General features: G+C 48.9%; 1 protein-coding gene across 3 annotated transcripts in view; it reads right to left on the bottom strand.

Annotated features, from left to right (window-relative positions):
• LPIN3 (lipin 3) overlaps positions 1-17,837 on the bottom strand; it is a 47,355-nt gene that overhangs the window by 27,626 nt on the left and 1,892 nt on the right. Inside the window, exon 1 of one of the 3 annotated variants that reach the window (XM_075012231.1) lies at positions 3,571-3,694. The exons of the other annotated variants lie outside the window; for them this stretch is intronic. The gene's annotated coding sequence lies outside the window, so the exon portion shown is untranslated. Of the gene's footprint in view, positions 1-3,570; positions 3,695-17,837 lie in introns of those variants that run through there. 3 annotated transcript variants of the gene reach the window in all.

The following is a 17,837-nucleotide window of genomic DNA, read 5'->3' as shown; positions in this document are numbered from 1 at the left end:
AGTAAACAAGGTGGCACACGATGAAGAAAAATTGTGAAGTTATTGCAGGCAAAAGCACAGCATAAAAAGATGCCACTCCGGCCAAGGTGAAGGACAGACAGATGGATGAACAAGCCCATGGATATGCTGTTTTTCTTCTTCACAGCACAGGCATGGGCTGGTTAAAAACAGAAGCATGGATAGAGCACAGATAAGTGTTAGGTAGGGACAGCTGGGTGAGGCATGCAGATTAGGCGAAGAATGGGACTCAGAGAACAGGCATGAGGGAAGCGATTGCAGCTTTCAAAGCAGGACAGGACAGGAGCTTGGAGTAGCACCTTAAACTAGGAGGAAAATGAATTTTGGAAATACTCAGAAGTAGCTGCCAGACCCACTATGGGAGCTGCATGGGGCAGACTCCAGGGCACAGCAAATAATTTTTCACTTCACTGCTGAAAAAGATTGGGAAAAAGCATTGACTCAAGAAGTTAAAGGAACAAAACAGCACCAGAAAAGTTAAGTTTTTGAAGGCTTTTTTACAACCAAATCTAAACAAAATTATGAAATTGAGACTTCCCATGTAAGATATTTCAAGGGGTTTTTTTGTTTGGACAAAATGATTTTGCCAAATCCCACCTCCCTTTCGTAGTTGTGTTTGGTCCAATCTGGTTTTGGTGAACACACTGTGTCCGAAATAGTAGGGTTTGACCTTTTGAACTTTGTGGTCACATGTGCAACGTGGATTTTATGCTCTACGAAGCCCACGTGCACACTGCCTGTACATCTACTACAAAACATAAGGGTTGCTACTTGTTATATGACAGCAGTACAATTACAAAAAAATTGGTCTAGTACTTTTCACGTCAACACTGGCAAATGCCTACCAAGAACACATTATATTAGCAAAATAAACCAGAACATTAACTGTTAGAAATTAATTGACTAAAAGGACAGCTTGGCACCTTGCACCCTTTGCTGCTGCTGGCAGCACAGCTGGGCTGAGCACCTGGAAAGCACAGTTGTGAATTCTGCCCACAAAAGGAAGAGTGCCCTGCATGGGCCCCCTTATCCAAGACTACCACCTACTCCCCAGCCATCTCCCTCCTTGCGGCCCAGCCCCTTGCACTGCCTGCTGGTCTCCTACCATGGTCACAGCACTCGTGATCCTGCAGGGTAGGCACTGAATACCCTAGCCTCCTGCAGATGCCAGTGGGCCCCATCCTTCCAGGGGGAAGTGCTGATGGGCCTGATCTTGCACTGCCCCCTTTTTGCATCTGTGTGTGGGGCAGGTGCACTCCCACCCCAGCTGTGGCCCTGGGAATATCACATGGGCCCAAGCTGTCTTCTGATTGGACCACAGGCTGAGGACACTGACCTGAAACATTTCACCCGGCTCCTCTGAGGAGACTTGGGTTCTAATCCCAGATCGACTAATGAGGCACTGCAGGGACGTAGCAGAAGTTACACATCTTTCGGGTTCCCTTCTCCTCCTGGGTCTCCAGTCTATGTAGGTTAGATGCTGTGCTCGGCCAGGACTATCTCACACTGTGGATGGGGCTCTGATTTCACTCAAGGATCCTAACTGCTACGGTGAGGCATTTTGAACAAGTCCAACCTGCTGAGAGCCTGGCTGCCAAGAGAGAAGGACCCCACAGGCTGCAGATTCTACTGGCGAAGCTCACAGCACCCGCAGTGAGAAGATCCAGGGCAGAATTGGTCTCAGGAGATCTGAAAGCATGGGCCATGAATGGCTCTCGCTGGAGACTGAGCTTTGGACCTCTCCAGCCAGCTCATCGGCACAAGCTGCCTAGGGGCTTAAGTCCAATGTTTACTAGCTGGCAGTTACAGCAGATCTCTCACCTGTGGCTGTGTGGGGGAAGGGGGCAGGGGGAAGAAGACAACTTCCCTTTCAATCCCAGACCTTTTCCCTGTCCCTTCGCCCAGCAGACCCTGCCCCAGAGGGAGATCTGAGCTAGGGAAGCAGCTGCAGAAGCAATAGCTGAATCCCTTGGCTCCCCAGGGAGAGGGTATACAAGCAAGGAGAGAGTCTAGGTAGCTACCACTCAGGGGATTACTGGTCTGTAACAAGTTCTACAAGCAACAAGCCAGTCCTACAGCATCACAGAAAGCCCACTCTGTTGACAGACATTAGCTGGGTGGGAAAGCACTCAGAGGTCAAGATCATCAACCCTTTTGCTCCTGAGGGCTGTAGCTGCAGTAGCCATTCAGCGGGGACGGGCTTACCTGGGGGTGTCAGACAAGCAGGTCAGGAGTGTGTGGGAGAGGGAAGGAGAAGAAGAAACACACACTGAAGCAGGAAGCACTGGCCCCCTACTTCCGCTGGCCCTAACTCTGGCACTGCCACCTAAGCTCACCCCACCACCAGCTGTGCATTCGTGGTGCTGCTCAGCACAGAGTCAAGTGCCACCAGCAGATTAGCAGAGCGCCCACAGCTCGTCTTTGTACCTAATGGGGGTGCACATTTGCACATGCCTCAGTGCACTTTAAATTATTCCACACGTGGATAGAAACACTTAGAGGGAACATGGCCCAGCACGCTCCCAGAGGGGCAGCCCCAGAGGGGAGCTTGCTGCCGAAGCTTCTCCCAGGCAGCGCCATGGCTCTGACCACTGATTCCAGAGTCACACTGCAAATGCCCAGGTCTGATTGCCCAGCACCAGGGGTTTGGAGCTGCCCATTACATAGGTAAAACTCTGAACGGGGGCCAGGAGGACCTCTTGGTACAGCAGGGAATGCCACACCCTGCTCAGAAACCCCTGGGACTCCCACGCTCACAGGCAGTGGGATGGGAGAATGTAGCAAACTGCACACAACTAGACCTAATCCACCCCACTATTTCCTGCACAGGCTTCATGCTGAAGTCTGGAGAAGGAGCAATTAACCCTCTTCTCCCCAGAGGCCAGGGAAGTCCCAGCACCACTGGCAAGCGGGAGGGGAAGAAAAAAAGCCTTCTCAGTTCCACTCCAGTAGTGGCATTGCCAAAGCAAACAGGAGAGATCTCTGCAGAGGAGGTGTTCAGGGGCCCAAGACCTGGCTCTCTTGTAACCCCACCCTTAAGAACAAAAGAGAACAACTCCACAGCAAGCAGGGTGTGGGCTGTAACTAAGTTCTCCTTTCCAAAGCCCAGGAGACAGGCCACATGGCACTTGCCACACTGAGTGCTAAGCAGCCAGCTTTCTAGCCAGAAGGATCTTCCACGACAAGCAAATGCCCACAGCTCAGCACAACGTCACCTCTGACTGCCCACCCGTAAGAGGGAACTGGAAAGGGGGTATAATCAGGGGGGAGGGACAAATTAGCATTTTCCTTGGATATCAGTGAAATTGGTGACACAGGGGACTAACATTTTGCACAAGTACAACTGTGAAAGCTGTTTCTCCCACTACCATTCTGCACATACCTTTCACAGCAAGATTTCTTCTGCCTCCTCCATTACCCCCAGCCAAGGTTAGACTGCTAACCTAGGACCAGCTGTTTACACCCTAACAACAGGAGCAGGCAGGGCATCACCTCCCCAAATTACACATTCCTGCTGCTTGGTGTGATCACTTGTTTACCACTCCCCCATACCTGGACAGCTGCTAAACCACAATGGTCTGCTCCTGGACTTTGATAGACACACTCTTAAAATTCCACCTGGCTGCTGCTACCTGCATGGGAGCATTTTCTTCCTGCTTCTGACCCCACCTCCTTGCCTCAAGCTTCCTACTTCCCTCTTACTTGAGCCAGGCCAGAGCCTGCCCACAAACAATGCCAGATTCCTACTGGTCTGCCTATCACAACTTCAGGAGTACCAGAGACAGGACCTCATTGCACCAGACAGCTGACAGCCAACATGAGTGGCTGCAGCTATGAGTCACTTCAGCCCTGCCCACTTTCCTCCTCTCATCCTCCGGGTGCAGCTCCAGACTGTCAGACATCAGTGATTTGTAGGAAGCTTTCTTCATCCTGTTTTATTAATTTGCAGACAGGGGCAGTGCCTTCTCTGAAGGATTTTGCAGGCTCATTGCAATGATACACTTGGGGCTAGACTTTCCAAACAAGCCAGCTCCCGTTTAGGTACCTCAATTAGTAGGCAGATTTTGCAGAGAGCTGGATGTTGAACTCTTGAGGATCCCAGAAGTCAGGGTCACAACAAAAGGTTCTGGGAGCTCAGCGGTTTGGAAGAATCCCACCTAAGTGTGAGTGCTCAGATTTCTGGAAGCTCTAGCCCTTAATCCCTCTCTCATAATGGTTTGAAATCTCCCCACTTCAAATGCTGGCTGCTAGGGAGCCTCTGCCAGGCTGGGCTAGTGTTGTGATTGCTAAAACCCTTCCTGCTGAGTGAAAGGCCTGCAGAGATCGGAATCCAATTGGTACTGTACTTTCAGTTTACAAAGCTTTGTTGGACTTTTGTTTTTGCAAGCATCATGTGGACCTAGGCTCCTTTTTTCCCTGCAAATTTGGGGGAATGGTTGTGGTTTGGGCCAGGCTTCAGGACCAAATCACTTTGCTTAACTCTTCTTCAATCCTTAATAGCAGCCCATCAACTGAAACCAGGATACAGCTGATAATACCATATGATGTTGTACCAGCCGTTCACCTCTGTCCTTTGGAGACTGAGCATAGGCTCAAGCTGAGATAGTGTTATCCCCGCTGCTGGGAGCTCCTTAAAGCACAGCACCCAGATGTGACAATCACTGCCCACAGCTGCACTGGGTTAATATACAGCCAGCTCTCATACAGCTCCCAAGGTCCTGGTCCAGCAGGCCCTGGGCTCAGAGCCCTGAAGGTGACTTACTTGACTTAAACCCTTGTAACCTGGGTGGTGGAATGGGAAGTCAAAACCACTTGAATTATCCACCCAAAGCCCTGGATTTAGAAAGGGAGGCAGTGCTACCTAGTGGGTAGAGCACTGCACGGGCACTCAGGATCCCTAGATCCCTAGCTTCTATTCCCTGCTTGGTCACTGGCACGCTGGGTAACCTTGGGCAAACTGTTGTGTCTCTTTGTGCCTCGGTAACCCCATTTGTGGGGGAGGGGAGTTCTGAATCTGACCTCTTTGGTAAAACACTTGGATACCTACTGGTAAAAGAGCTAGAGATTAGGGTTTTACGATCTACACAGACAGTCTGGAATGGAACGCCTAGCAATGAATTTAACAGTCTCTTCGTTTCTGGGTTCATAGGCTGTACCCCTTGCCATGGCAGCTAAGCACCAAAGAAGTCCCGTTGAAGACTGGAGAAACCACATGAACTGAAATCCACTCCTAAGTGACTTGTTAAAACCTGGGTGGCAGAAACCCAGCAAGCAGCATCCAGCCCTGTGTGAGCTCTGATGCTCTGCGGCTGTAACCCGGGTATCACCGCCAGGTGGCGATGGTTCATCTCTGCCTGTTCCTCACCTTCAGCTACTGCCCAGTTCTGATGGCAGACCCCTGCATCTTCCTCCACAGCTCACAGGAGAGGCACTTGTTATCAATGGACACACACGCACACAGAGGCAGAGCCCTAAAGGTATTTAGGTGCCTAGTTCCCACAGAAAGCAATGGGATCTAGGTGCCTAAATGCCTTTGGCCCATGCAGCAGAGGTGGTAGCAGACGGCTCCGGACATGCAAGCAGCGGTGGAAGGCTAAACAAATGAAAGATTAATATGACTTAGCATTTATGAGTGGAAGTATTGTGATCCTCGTGGGGCAGATGGAGAAACTGAGGCTCAGGCTGGCTAAGTGATTTGGCCAAAGCCATGGAGTGAGTGCTCGCGACCAGGTCTGCTGGTTTTGCGTTGGGTGCCCGGTCCACTGGGTCTGATGGGGAAAGGGAAGGGTTTGGCTCAGGGTGAAGGAAGGTGTTCAGGAAGACAGGACACCAGAGAAAGGACATGAAGCTGGCAGCAGGGCAAAGAAACAGGGAGACTACAAAGAGAAGAGTAGATAGGTTGGTCCAGGTATGAGACGGACATGAGAGCTGAGTTCCAATGGGGCAGAGCCCTGAATGGGAGCCTCGCAACTGGACCCTGGCAGAGTAGAGTCCGAAAAGCAGGGAAGGGACCAAAGAGGGGCACTGAGCAGGGTGGGATGTAGCTGGAGGGGGACACAGATCAGTGATGAAAGGAGGAGGCAGCAAGAGTCGAGATGACAGAGAAATGAGGAAACCAAATGCTCAGGCAGGATACTGCACTTTGCATGTGAGGAAACAGTAGTGCAAAATAGCCAGGGCGGTGGTTGTATATTTGCCAGGATTAACAACGGGCCAAACAGACTGCATCCATCAGAGCTGCCGCAGGCTCAGGTAGCAGATAGGCCCTGGGGCTGAGGAACACAGAGAGATTCTGAGCTGAAATTGTGGGCATGGCCGTGCTACCAGGTCCAGGGGGGCTGGCAGGCCGGCATGCTGCCCCACAATTCAGGCACCTGCCTGAGGCATGAAAAATCCCTGGCCTGCAATTTACGCGCTGTGAGCCTTTTGCATGAGACCTTAGAAACAGATCTCCTGTCCGCTCTACGTAGACATTAAAGACTGCTGGCCCCTTTTATAATGGGAGAGGGTTAGTGTTGTCTGCAATTTCTCCTTTATGCACTGGAACTGTGACTCTGGAGACCTTGATTCTATTGTTGGGTAACCTTTGGGCAAGCTGCTGCACTGCCCTGTGCCTCAATGAACCCATCTGTGAAAGGGGGATAATGACACTGACCTCCGTTGTAAAGCATTTTGATGAACAGCACTAAATCAAATCTCAGCATTGTTCATATTAGGGAGGGGCTTGGATACCATGCTCATGAGGCCCATGTACATAGACACGCCTAGCACAATGGGGTCCCAGCCCTTGACTTGGTCTTCTAGTTGCGTCATTGGGCAGCCTTAAAAATTCTTGCTCCAGGTTTCAAACACCTGTCCAGAAGAGAGGGGTTTCCGACAGGAAAGTGCTGCCACGTACATATTCAGCTGTAACCCAAGTAAGTGACACATCTCTCCATGTAATGGCAACTGTACAACAACAGCACACCCAGGCAGCTGATTTCCTTGGCTCTCCGCCTCTTGGTTGACGATATACCTCAGTAAGTGTCAACTGTCCAACCACGCACACCCTGTCCAGCAGCACGATAAACAACAGGTGGCAGTAAGTCCCCCAGCACGTCAGTAGGAAAACAAAATTTGTCTCAGCCCACGTGACCTTCCCTACCCACCCCACCTTCTCTCGAGGAGCTTGGGGGCTGAGCAGGACTCGGCCGAATGTCTGAAAATGCAGGGCACAGCTTTCAAAGAAAAGAAAAGGCCGATTGTTTATTGCACCCTCTCTTGCGTGAGATCTGCTGCCTTGCACCCTTTCCAGATCAGGAGCCTGATGTTGTGCCCCCCTCCCAGAACCGCACCCCAGAGGGAGCTGAGAGGGTAGCAGCTCCTGTGCAGAGAGAAGGGGTCTGAACAAACTGCGAAAGGGAACAGTTTCCTCCCAGAGATGTGATACACAAGGTGCTTTTTCGGAACAAAGCAGTCACAAGACCACCCTCAGCCAGGCTTGCATGAGTCCATGTGCTCTAGAGACAGAGCGCACAGGAATCAGCTCTACCCCAGCCATGCGCTGTCAGGGATAGAACCCACAGTCCACCCTCTCCAAACACAGGGCTTCCCGCTTGAAAGAAAAGAGGAGTTAAAAACGCAGTAACAGGACTGGTAATGATCTTCTACCCATCGGGGTGGGAGCCTGCATGGCCTTAGCTGGTACAGGCTAAATGCTTTGGACAGCATTAAGTGCCTTCCTCAGCCATTTCCGTACCACTCACTAAACCCCTGAAAGAGAGTTCAAAGCGGCTTCCAGGTTAGAGCAGAGCAGTGCAGAGCCGCACTCCTGCTGCTCGGGCTAGCAAAGTGCAGGGGGAGAGTCACGTAGCAGCCTTGCAGGCCTCAGACCACAACCGTCCTGCTTTGAGCCTGGCCTGTGGTGAACTGCAGGATGTGTGTGAGAACCGTTCCAACACTCGGCCGCTTCAGTTCGCAGGGGTCAGCTGTGCACATGTCCTTCGACTTGGCCTATGTGAGCCTGCAGCCCCTCTGCAGAGCCCCTGATGCTCACAGTCCAAAGGAAACCCAGGTGAACTCCCCTAGGTTTGTGACACAACACAGTAGTTTAAGGCCAAACAATACCCAGGCCCAACCTGTGAAAACTGAGGCTGAGTTTGCTCAAAAGCTGATGAGTCTTTAGAGAGAACTTTCTTAAGCCTCCCTGGCTGCCGACGCCTGTTGAACTCCACGGAGCTATGCCTGTGAGTGGGAGAAGCAGGGTCTGGCCTCCTGTCTGCAATGAAACCTGAGTGCGAGTGATTGAGCTGAATGACCCTCATGCGCTCAGCCACTGGGCGAGTTCGAGTGTGCAGCCCCAGCCAGGCAGACACGGTGGCCCTTCTCCTCTGGGCTGGAGCCTTTTATTTCCACACGACGTTGCCATGTAGGTCTGGGGGGGACTCAGATGGGAAAGTGTTAGCGACTCCTGGCTGTCGTCCTGCATCCCTGCACCTGCTGGGTTTGACCACAGGGAACAAAGGCCATGCTTGCAAGGGCAGCGCAGGGAGCTGACGCTGGAAGAGGGTGAGGGCCCCTTGGTCACCATTGGTGGCCATGGGAGCAAGAGGTGCTCAGCACCTTGCAGCATGAGTCCCACAGAAGGGAGTGGCTCATTCCTGCACAGCTGTTGCCCGGCCTTTCTAGAGAACGCAATGTGCCTGCCAGTGCATTGAAGCCTGGCAGCACCCCATACCCCGCACCCGGCACATGATGGTGGCAAGTGAGTCAGAGACATTGAGCCAGAGGCTGTTAGAACCGTTCTGCAAATGGGCAAAGCCTGGCGAGAGCAGCCAAGGAGCTTGTCCAAGCCTGCAAGGAGGAGAACTCCAGAGCTGAGCTGCTGCTCTATCCACTGGATGGCACTGCACTTTGCTGGCATGCTGCTTGAGCTGCCAGGCAGAGGACTCCCTGGTGCAGAGGTAAAGACGGGCACGTGTGCTAGAGAAAAGCCCAGGCTGCACAATCCATAGGGGGAGGCTAAAGGATAAGCGATTCCTTCCTTCTCGGGGGTATTGAATGCATTACTGGAGAGGGGCAGTGTTACCCCTGCTTAGTGACCGGGCAGAATCTGCCCCACTCTTCAGGCAGTGAGCAGAGATCCTCTGCTACGGTGTGTTCTCTCCTCTGATTTGACATTAAGGAGCAATCGTTCTGAGCTGTGAGGGGAGTTAACGCAGGATTGGGGGTGGAGCCTCCATTGCCGGCAATGTTCAGAATGAAGGTTGGATGTTTCTGAAAGATCTGCCCTCGTCCCAGGGAAGCTCCAGGCTTGCGCTGGACAGGTCAGACTAGCTGATCCCAGTGGTCTCTTCTGGCCTTTGCCTCAATGAACCCAGGTTTGCACACAGAAAGCAGCACATTTCAATGCATTTCGAGACCCAGAGGCTGTAAGTGCTGTTCAGTTCCCAGGATGTCCCTGGCTTTAAAGGTCTCTCTGGTGTTTTTCTCCTTGGAAAACACGGCCCGGTGCCAAAGCAGAAGAGCCTGCCAGGCCCTGGCCTGGCCCTGGCCCTGCCCCTGCCCTGTGTGCTGTGCAGAATTGGGCAGAGATGCAGAATGAAGAGATGTGTTCTGCCCGGGGTAGGCATCCTGCACTCTAATAGCCATTCTGGCATCCCAAATTCAGGACTGTCCTGCCTAATATGGGACAGATGGTCACTTCAGCCCAATGGCTCTAGTTCGAAACAGGCTCCGTTGTGTGCACACGCTCTAGTTCGAAACAGGCTCCGTTGTGTGCACACGCTCTGGTTTGAAACAGGCTCCGTTGTGTGCACACGCTCTAGTTCGAAACAGGCTCCGTTGTGTGCAGACACTCTAGTTCGAAAGAGCTGAGCGCTGTTGTGAAATGCGTTTTGTACGTATCTGGTGGCGCTCTTTCAGAATAGTGCGGCTGCGTAGACACAGCTGTGCACCTGTAAGAAATCCCGTGATCAAGCTCATTTCAGGAGAGGCTGCTGGGTGACTGAGCCAGAGACCTGGATTAGTCTCAGGGCCAAGTGGCTGCGGCTTCCTTCCCCATTGCTGCTATCTGAAGTGAGCGGAAAGCAAACGCAAAGCTATATAGTGAGTGAGTGACACCCTCCCCCAGGCTGTGGCCAGTCACAGGGAATCCCCAGCTGGGGTAGGAGGGTTTGGATGTGGAGGGGATTTCCCAAGCACTTTATCAAGGGGCTCCCTCCTAGGACAGATAAGCAGGCATTTAAAACCACAGAGAGAGGCAGCAGGGGAAGCCTGGCAAAGCACTGTGTTTCCTGCCTCTGGCCAGCTGGCTTCACAGGGGCTCTGATTTCCTTCACTGGAGCAACAAAGACTTCCAGCGGCTTTTGAAAGAGGTGATTCAGCACATAATGCAAACAGGATCTGAAGAAGTGGGTCTGGCACACGAAAGCTCATCACCTAATACATTATTTCATTAGTCTTTAAAGTGCTCCAGGACTGCTGGTTTGGTTTGATAGAATACAGACTGACTCGGCCACCTCTCTGTCATCGCACCTAATAGGAGCGGGGAAAGAGGGAATGGCCTCAGTAGTGTGAGATTCCCAGGCAGCAAAAGGAAAATGAAACCAAGCAGAGCTCAGGTGGTTGGCTCAAAAGTGGTTGTAACTTCTGACTGCTTTGCCATGCCATGACCTTCATTGCTCACTTACTCTGGATCAGCAAACCTGCCGGGCTCGGCACAGCGGTGGTTTTATCAATACAGGTAGCATTATTATTTTCTGTTCCTGGAAAAGGTCAAAGCCTGCTGAAAGAGTGAGAGGCTTGGCCGAGGAAGTTTGTAGTTAAGCGATGTACAAATAAAAACAGGACCCTGTATTGCTGACTCCAATGGCTGAAAAACCATGAATCAGGCCCCCCAAATGCATGATTATTTAAAAACAAATAATTTGGGTTCTTTTTTTGCCATTGGGTTTTCCAGTGCTATGGGCCAGGCTGTCCTTTGTAAACAGGGAAACTAGAAATTAACCTTTTTTTTAAGACATAAAAGGTGTAAATCACTTGACTCTGGGAGCCAGGGCTTAAATGCAAATAAAAACACTCCCAAACCAAACCAAATTTAAAAACAACCTGCATCACTAAGAAGCGCAAGAAACTCATGAATATTGGCAGCAATGCAGATGTGCCAGAGACCAAAGTGGCTGCAACTGCAGTGTGTTCATAATACTTTCCTTGTTTGCCTATGGCCACCCCCCTGCAAAAATCAAGCTCTAGTCTCAGTTACACTGACGCACATCTGTCAGAACCACGGTTCCCTCTAATCTTTTCCGTCTGGGGCAGGTGTTTTCCATCCAGATGTGGAACAGCTTTTTATGTGCACTGAGGCAGATGCGAATGTGCACCACTGACAGAAACACATAACCTAGCCATGGGCGCTCTGCTAATCAGTGGGGTGGCCTTGGAATTTCTCCTGCTTACAGGAACTGCTGGTGGGAACTCCACTTGTTTAAACAGTTCTGCTACATGTACGCAATGTAACTGAGAACAGAATGTGACTAGAAACACAGGGGTCCCTTTGATCTCTATTTGGCTACAGAACCCCTGAATCTTACCGCTTAGCTGACATCTAGTTCTAGGAATGCCACCACAGCCAATCTGGTGTCTGACCTCTGTAACTTTGTTCTCACACACAATCATTTCTGTTTTGGGGACAAATTTATACCTCCAGATTAGTGGAACTGCTATGGGCACCCGCATGGCCCCACAATATGCTAATATATTTATAGCTGACCTGGAACAACGATTCCTCAGCTCTCGTCCCCTATTACCACTCCTCTACTTAAGATACATTGATGACATCTTTATGATTTGGACCCATGGTACAGAGGCTCTAGAAGAATTCCTCAGAGACTTTAACAAGCTACACCCCACCATCAACTTATGCCTCGATTACAACATGCAAGAGATACATTTCCTGGATGCTACAGTACTAATCAAGGATGGCCTGATCAGTACCACACTGTACCGAAAACCTACTGATCGCTATACTTATCTACACCCTTCTAGTTTCCATCCTGCACACGTGACTAGATCCATTGTTTACAGTCAAGCTCTTAGGTACAATCGCATTTGCTCTGATCCAACTGACAGAGACCAAAAACTACAAGAACTTTACCAAATATTCATAAACCTGAATTACCCACCAGGAGAAGTAAAAAAACAAATCGACAGGGCCAGACGAATACCCAGAGACCAGCTACTCCAAGATCAGCCCAAAAAAGCCAAGAACAGAACACCACTGGTCATCACCTACAGCCCCCAACTCAGACCATTGCCATGAATTATTAAAGACCTACAACCTATTCTTAATCAGGATGCTACACTCCAGAAGGCCCTGGGTGACATGCCTGTTCTCTCCTACAGACAACCTCCCAACCTCATGAGGATCCTCACTAACAGCCACAGTCTATACCCCAGGAACACCAGTCCTGGAACCTTTCCCTCCAACAAAGCCCGCTGCCAGCTTTGTCCACATATCTTCTCTGGAAATACCATCACTGGACCTAACCAGGTTACTCACAGAATCATGGGCACTTTCTCATGCTCCTCTACTAACATCATACATGCCATCATGTGCCAACAATGTCCAGATGCTTTGTATATTGGACAGACTTCTAACTCCCTTAGACAAAGGGTCAACGGGCACAAAACAGACATCAAAACACTCCAGATCGACAAACCAGTTAGTCAACATTTTAATGGAATGGGGCATTCTGTCAATGACCTCAAGGTATGTGTGTTACTGAAGAGAAATTATCGCACCATTTTAGAAAGAGAAGTGGACGAGCTGACTTTTATATTCAAATTCGGCACATTAACACATGGTTTAAATCGTGATGGGAACTTTCTGAGTCACTATAGGGGCTCGTCCGCATATTTGGCTCAATCTAATTCTTGACCTTCCCCCCCACCCCTCCACTCTCTGATTTGCTCACCTTGATTATGTTGTTCTGATTTGTCCTCCTTGCTTACTGTTTTTGGTTCTCTGTGCCTTAAATATTGAGTCTGTTCTGGTCTGGCTATGGTCTGAAGAAGTGGGTCTGTCCCACGAAAGCTCACCTAATAAACTATTTTGCTAGTCTTTAAAGTGCTACTTGACTGCTTTTTGTTTTGATAGTGTATAGACTAGCACGGCTTCCTCTCTGTTAGTAGTTCTAGGAATGTTTGATTATAACTTAAAACAAACAAATTGTTATAAAAAGCAGGTACTAAAATGTTATACTTTTTAATTTACATTTTAAAGCGCACATAGTATTATTTATAACTAAGTATATGGGAGCTGCTTCACGATGGGTCCCTGCTCCAAAGATCTTACAGTCTTTGGAAACAACCCACAAATCGTCCCATGGCAGCATCCCCCTGCACACAAACCCATTCCCCGGGGCAGAGAAGCAGGCAAACAGGCCTCTGTTTTCCAGCAATGAAGCTGCAAGTGAAACCCAAACCCTGAGACAGGAGCTGCATTTTCTACCTTTGCTGTTGTTCTTTCCTCTTTTGTGTGTATGTCTCATTTTGTCTTCTAGGAAACTGGCTTAGACTTTAAAAACAACAGCACCGAGATGTCTCCAGCCCATCTGAACCAACTTCTACCTCCCCAAAACACCAGTTAAGCGTTTTAGTTGGTATTAAGGGTGGTAAGCAGAGAGAGTTTTCCTTCTAAAACCTACCTACCACTAAAGAAAAAAAGCAGTCAAGTAGCACTTCAAAGACTAACAAAATAATTTATTAGGTGAGCTTTCATGGGACAGACCCACTTCTTCAGACCATAGCCAGACCAGAACAGACCAGACTCAATATTTAAGGCACAGAGAACCAAAAAGGAGTAATCAAGGTTGACTGGTATGGCTATGATCTGAAGAAGTGGGTCTGTCCCATGAAAGCTCACCTAATAAATTATTTTGTTAGTCTTTATAGTGCTACTTGACTGCTTTTCTGTGTTGATAATATATAAACTAGCATGGCTCCCTCTCTGTTACTAACCACTAAAGAGGTGTTTTTAAAATAAAAGCTTTTTAAAATGTTAATGGTTAAAATGCTCTCACTAGTTCGCCTGTTTTCACCCTTGTATCTTTAATGAAGGGCTAAAAGGATTGCAAATGGTGTGTTTGCCGAGGTGGCAAAGCAAGATAAGGTCCACTATATAGCAAATACTGAGTCCCCAACTGTCCCAGGGTCATGTTAACACCTTTCATTCCTTGCACCCATTTATTCCATCTGAATTAATACACCAGAGCCTCTTGGACTGTAGTGAGTTTCCCTGTTGCACACAGAGCAGCTTGCTAGTGTCCTGATTCTGCAAAGCTATATTCACGAATAACAACACTCACAGGGATAGGTATCAGAGAGGTAACAGAGAAAAAGCCATGCTTGTCTAGTAGTAGTAGTAGTAATAGGCATCCTTCAGTCTGCATAGACTATGGATCGCGCCCTCTATAGTTTCAATTGAGGACTTCATTTACAGCGTCTATTGTGACTATGAAGACCCACATGAGAGTGACAGTCCTTGCTGCATCTCTTGCAGATGTGGTGGGTGTCTGGCAAGTCCTTATTGTGCTTTCTGTGCGCTCGCTTCTCCTCTGCTAGCTGTCTGATCCTCATCTTGCCCTTGTGAAGGCCCTTGTGTAACCCCTGCCTCCATCTGCTGCGGTCGTCTGCTAGTTCTTCCCAGTTGTCCAGCTCGATGTCTACCTCTTTGAGGTCTCTCTTGCAGACATCTTTGTAGTGCAACTGGGGGCGTCCGGGAGGTCTTTTGCCAGAGGCTAGCTCACCATACAGGATGTCTTTTGGAATCCTTCCATCATTCATAGAATCATAGAATCATAGAACACGAGGACTGGAAGGGGCCTCAAGAGGCCATCGAGTCCAGTCCCCTGCCTCGACAGCAGGACCGACCACTATCTACACCATCTCTGATTGACATCTATCTAATCTGTTCTTAAATATCTCCAGCGAGGGAGATTCCACAACCTCCCTTGGCAACTTATTCCAGTACTTGACCACCCTGACAGTTAGGAACTTTTTCCTAATGTCCAGCCTAAACTTCCCTTGCTGCAGCTTAAGTCCATTGCCTCTTGTTCTCTCCTCAGAGGCCACGAAGAACAAGTTTTCTCCCTCCTCCTTATGACACCCTTTAAGATATCTGAAAACCGCTATCATGTCCCCCCTCAATCTTCTTTTTTCCAAGCTAAACAAGCCCAATTCTTTCAGCCTTTCTTCATAAGTCATGTTCTCCAGACCTTTTATCATTCTAGTTGCTCTTCTCTGGACCTTCTCTAATTTCTCCACATCTTTCTTGAATTGGGGTGCCCAGAACTGGACACAATATTCCAGCTGAGGCCTAACCAGCGCAGAGTAGAGCGGTAGAATGATTTCTCGTGTCTTGTTCACAACACACCTGCTAATGCATCCCAGAATCATGTTTGCTTTTTTTGCAACAGCATCACACTGTTGACTCATATTTCACTTGTGATCTACGAGAACCCCTAGATCCCTTTCTGCTGTACTCCTTCCTAGACAGTCTTTTCCCATTCTGTATGTGTGAAACAGATTATTCCTTCCTAAGTGCAGCACCTTACATTTATCTTTATTAAACTTCATCCTGTTTACTTCAGACCATTTCTCCAATTTATCTAGATCATTCTGAATTATGACCCTATCCTCCAAGGTAGTTGCAATCCCTCCCAGCTTGGTATCATCTGCAAACTTAATAAGCGTACTTTCTATGCCAATATCCAAATCATGAATGAAGATATTGAACAGAACTGGTCCCAAAACAGACCCCTGCGGAACCCCACTTGTTATGCTTTTCCAGCAGGATTGAGCACCATTAACAACTACTCTCTGGGTACGATTAGCCAGCCAGTTATGCACCCACCTTATTGCAGCCCCATTTAAGTTGGACTTGCCTAGTTTGTCAATAAGAATATTATGCGAGACCGTATCAAATGCTTTACTAAAGTCTAGGTATACCACATCCACTGCTTCTCCCTTATCTACGAGTCTCGTTATCGTGTCAAAAAAAGCTATCAGGTTGGTGTGACATGATTTGTTTTTTACAAAACCATGCTGGCTGTTCCCTATCACTTTACTACCTTCCAAGTGCTTGCAGATGACTTCCTTAACTACCTGCTCCATTACCTTTCCTGCCACAGAAGTTAAGCTGACTGGCCTGTGGACATGGCCAAGCCAGCGGAGCCAATGCTGCCTGAGGAGGGTGTGCATGGCTGGGATTCCAGCTTGCTCAAGGACGGCAGTGTTGGTCACTCTGTCCTTCCATGATAGTCCAAGGATGCGCCTGAGGCAGCGCAAGTGGAAGATGTTCAGCCTCTTTTCCTGGCGGGCATACAGGGTCCAAGTCTCGCTGCCATAAAGGAGGGTGCTGAGGATGCAGGCTCTGTAGACTTGCATTTTGGTGTGAGTGTACAGCTTGTTGTTATTCCACACTCTTTTGCTGAGTCTGGACAGAGTTGTGGCCGCTTTTCCGATCCTCCTATTTAGCTCAGTGTCCAACGACAGGGTGTCAGTGATGGTGGACCCGAGGTAAATGAACTCGTGGACGACCTCTAACGTATAGTTGTCAATGCTGATTGATGGGGATTCAGCAACATCCTGACCAAGTACGTTTGTCTTCTTTAGGCTGATGGTAAGCCCAAAGTCCTTGCACGCTTTGGAGAACTGATCCAGCAGTTTTTGAAGCTGGTCTTCTGTGTGAGACGCTACAGCAGCATTGTCTGTGAACAGCATGTCTCTGATGAGCTAGTCTATATACTATCAAAACATTGGCAGCTCTGGCCCTCCTTTTTACTGGGACCCCACTCTTTAAATACCCCTCTGAAACCACCCCCCCATGCGTCTGATGAAGCTGGTCTTTGCCCACAAAAGCTTACACTACAAAATATCTGTTAGTCTATAAGGTGCCACAAGACTTCTTGTTGTACTCACAAGGATAGTCAGTGCTACTCGACCAATGAGGCTCCTCTTATCAGTAAAGTTAGCCAGTGGCACTGTCAGAACTGAGAGCCACAGTCCTAGGCCAGGATGAAACCCTAGTCCCACTGAAGGATGGAGAATTTTGCCATTGCCTTGAATGAGACTGGGATTCATCCTAATGCCTGAATCCTGCAGTGAAGTCTGTACAGGCAGACACATGTATCCTTGTGGAAACCCATCAACTCCCACTGGGCTTTGCATAAGGTCCACAGCTCACCCACACAGATATGAGTGCAGGCTCGGGTTGTACAATTATTATTTCAAATGTAGTAGGGTGCATCCAGCATCATACAGACAGTGAAGAGATAATATAGTCCTCATCTTGGAGATTTACAGAGTCAGGAAAGTCTTTGCTGTGAGTGATCTGTGCTTGGACCTCCCGGTAACTGAGCTGTAAACAAATGCATGTGTATTTAAAAAAAAATACAATCAAATAGAAAAGAAGCAAGGGTTAAATATGGCCCCCTTCCTAAACAAGAAACTAGGATTAAATGTAGAAGCGATAAATCTAGGGCTGTTTGATGTGGAGACAGGAACACATAAAAAGTGAGAATTAGATGCTGAATCCCATACAAGTTTGAACATATTGGAACCCTTTCTTCGTTCCCGTGCCTGTTAATTGTCTGGTCAGGTTTTGTGGAGGTCGGACTCTGCTTCACTGAGGTCAGTGCTATTGATTTCAAGGGAAGCAGGACTGGGGCTTTTAAGATGCTCAGCTTTTCAGGACAGGGACTTGCATTTTTATATCTCTGTTAAAGCCCTGGACACTATAGGGTACCATGTAAACAAGCTCTTCATCTGCATGGTTGGGT

The sequence above is a fragment of the Carettochelys insculpta genome, chromosome 17, assembly GCF_033958435.1.
Source record: "Carettochelys insculpta isolate YL-2023 chromosome 17, ASM3395843v1, whole genome shotgun sequence".
NCBI lineage: Eukaryota > Metazoa > Chordata > Testudines > Carettochelyidae > Carettochelys > Carettochelys insculpta.
This window is presented reverse-complemented; position numbering and strand designations above follow the sequence as displayed.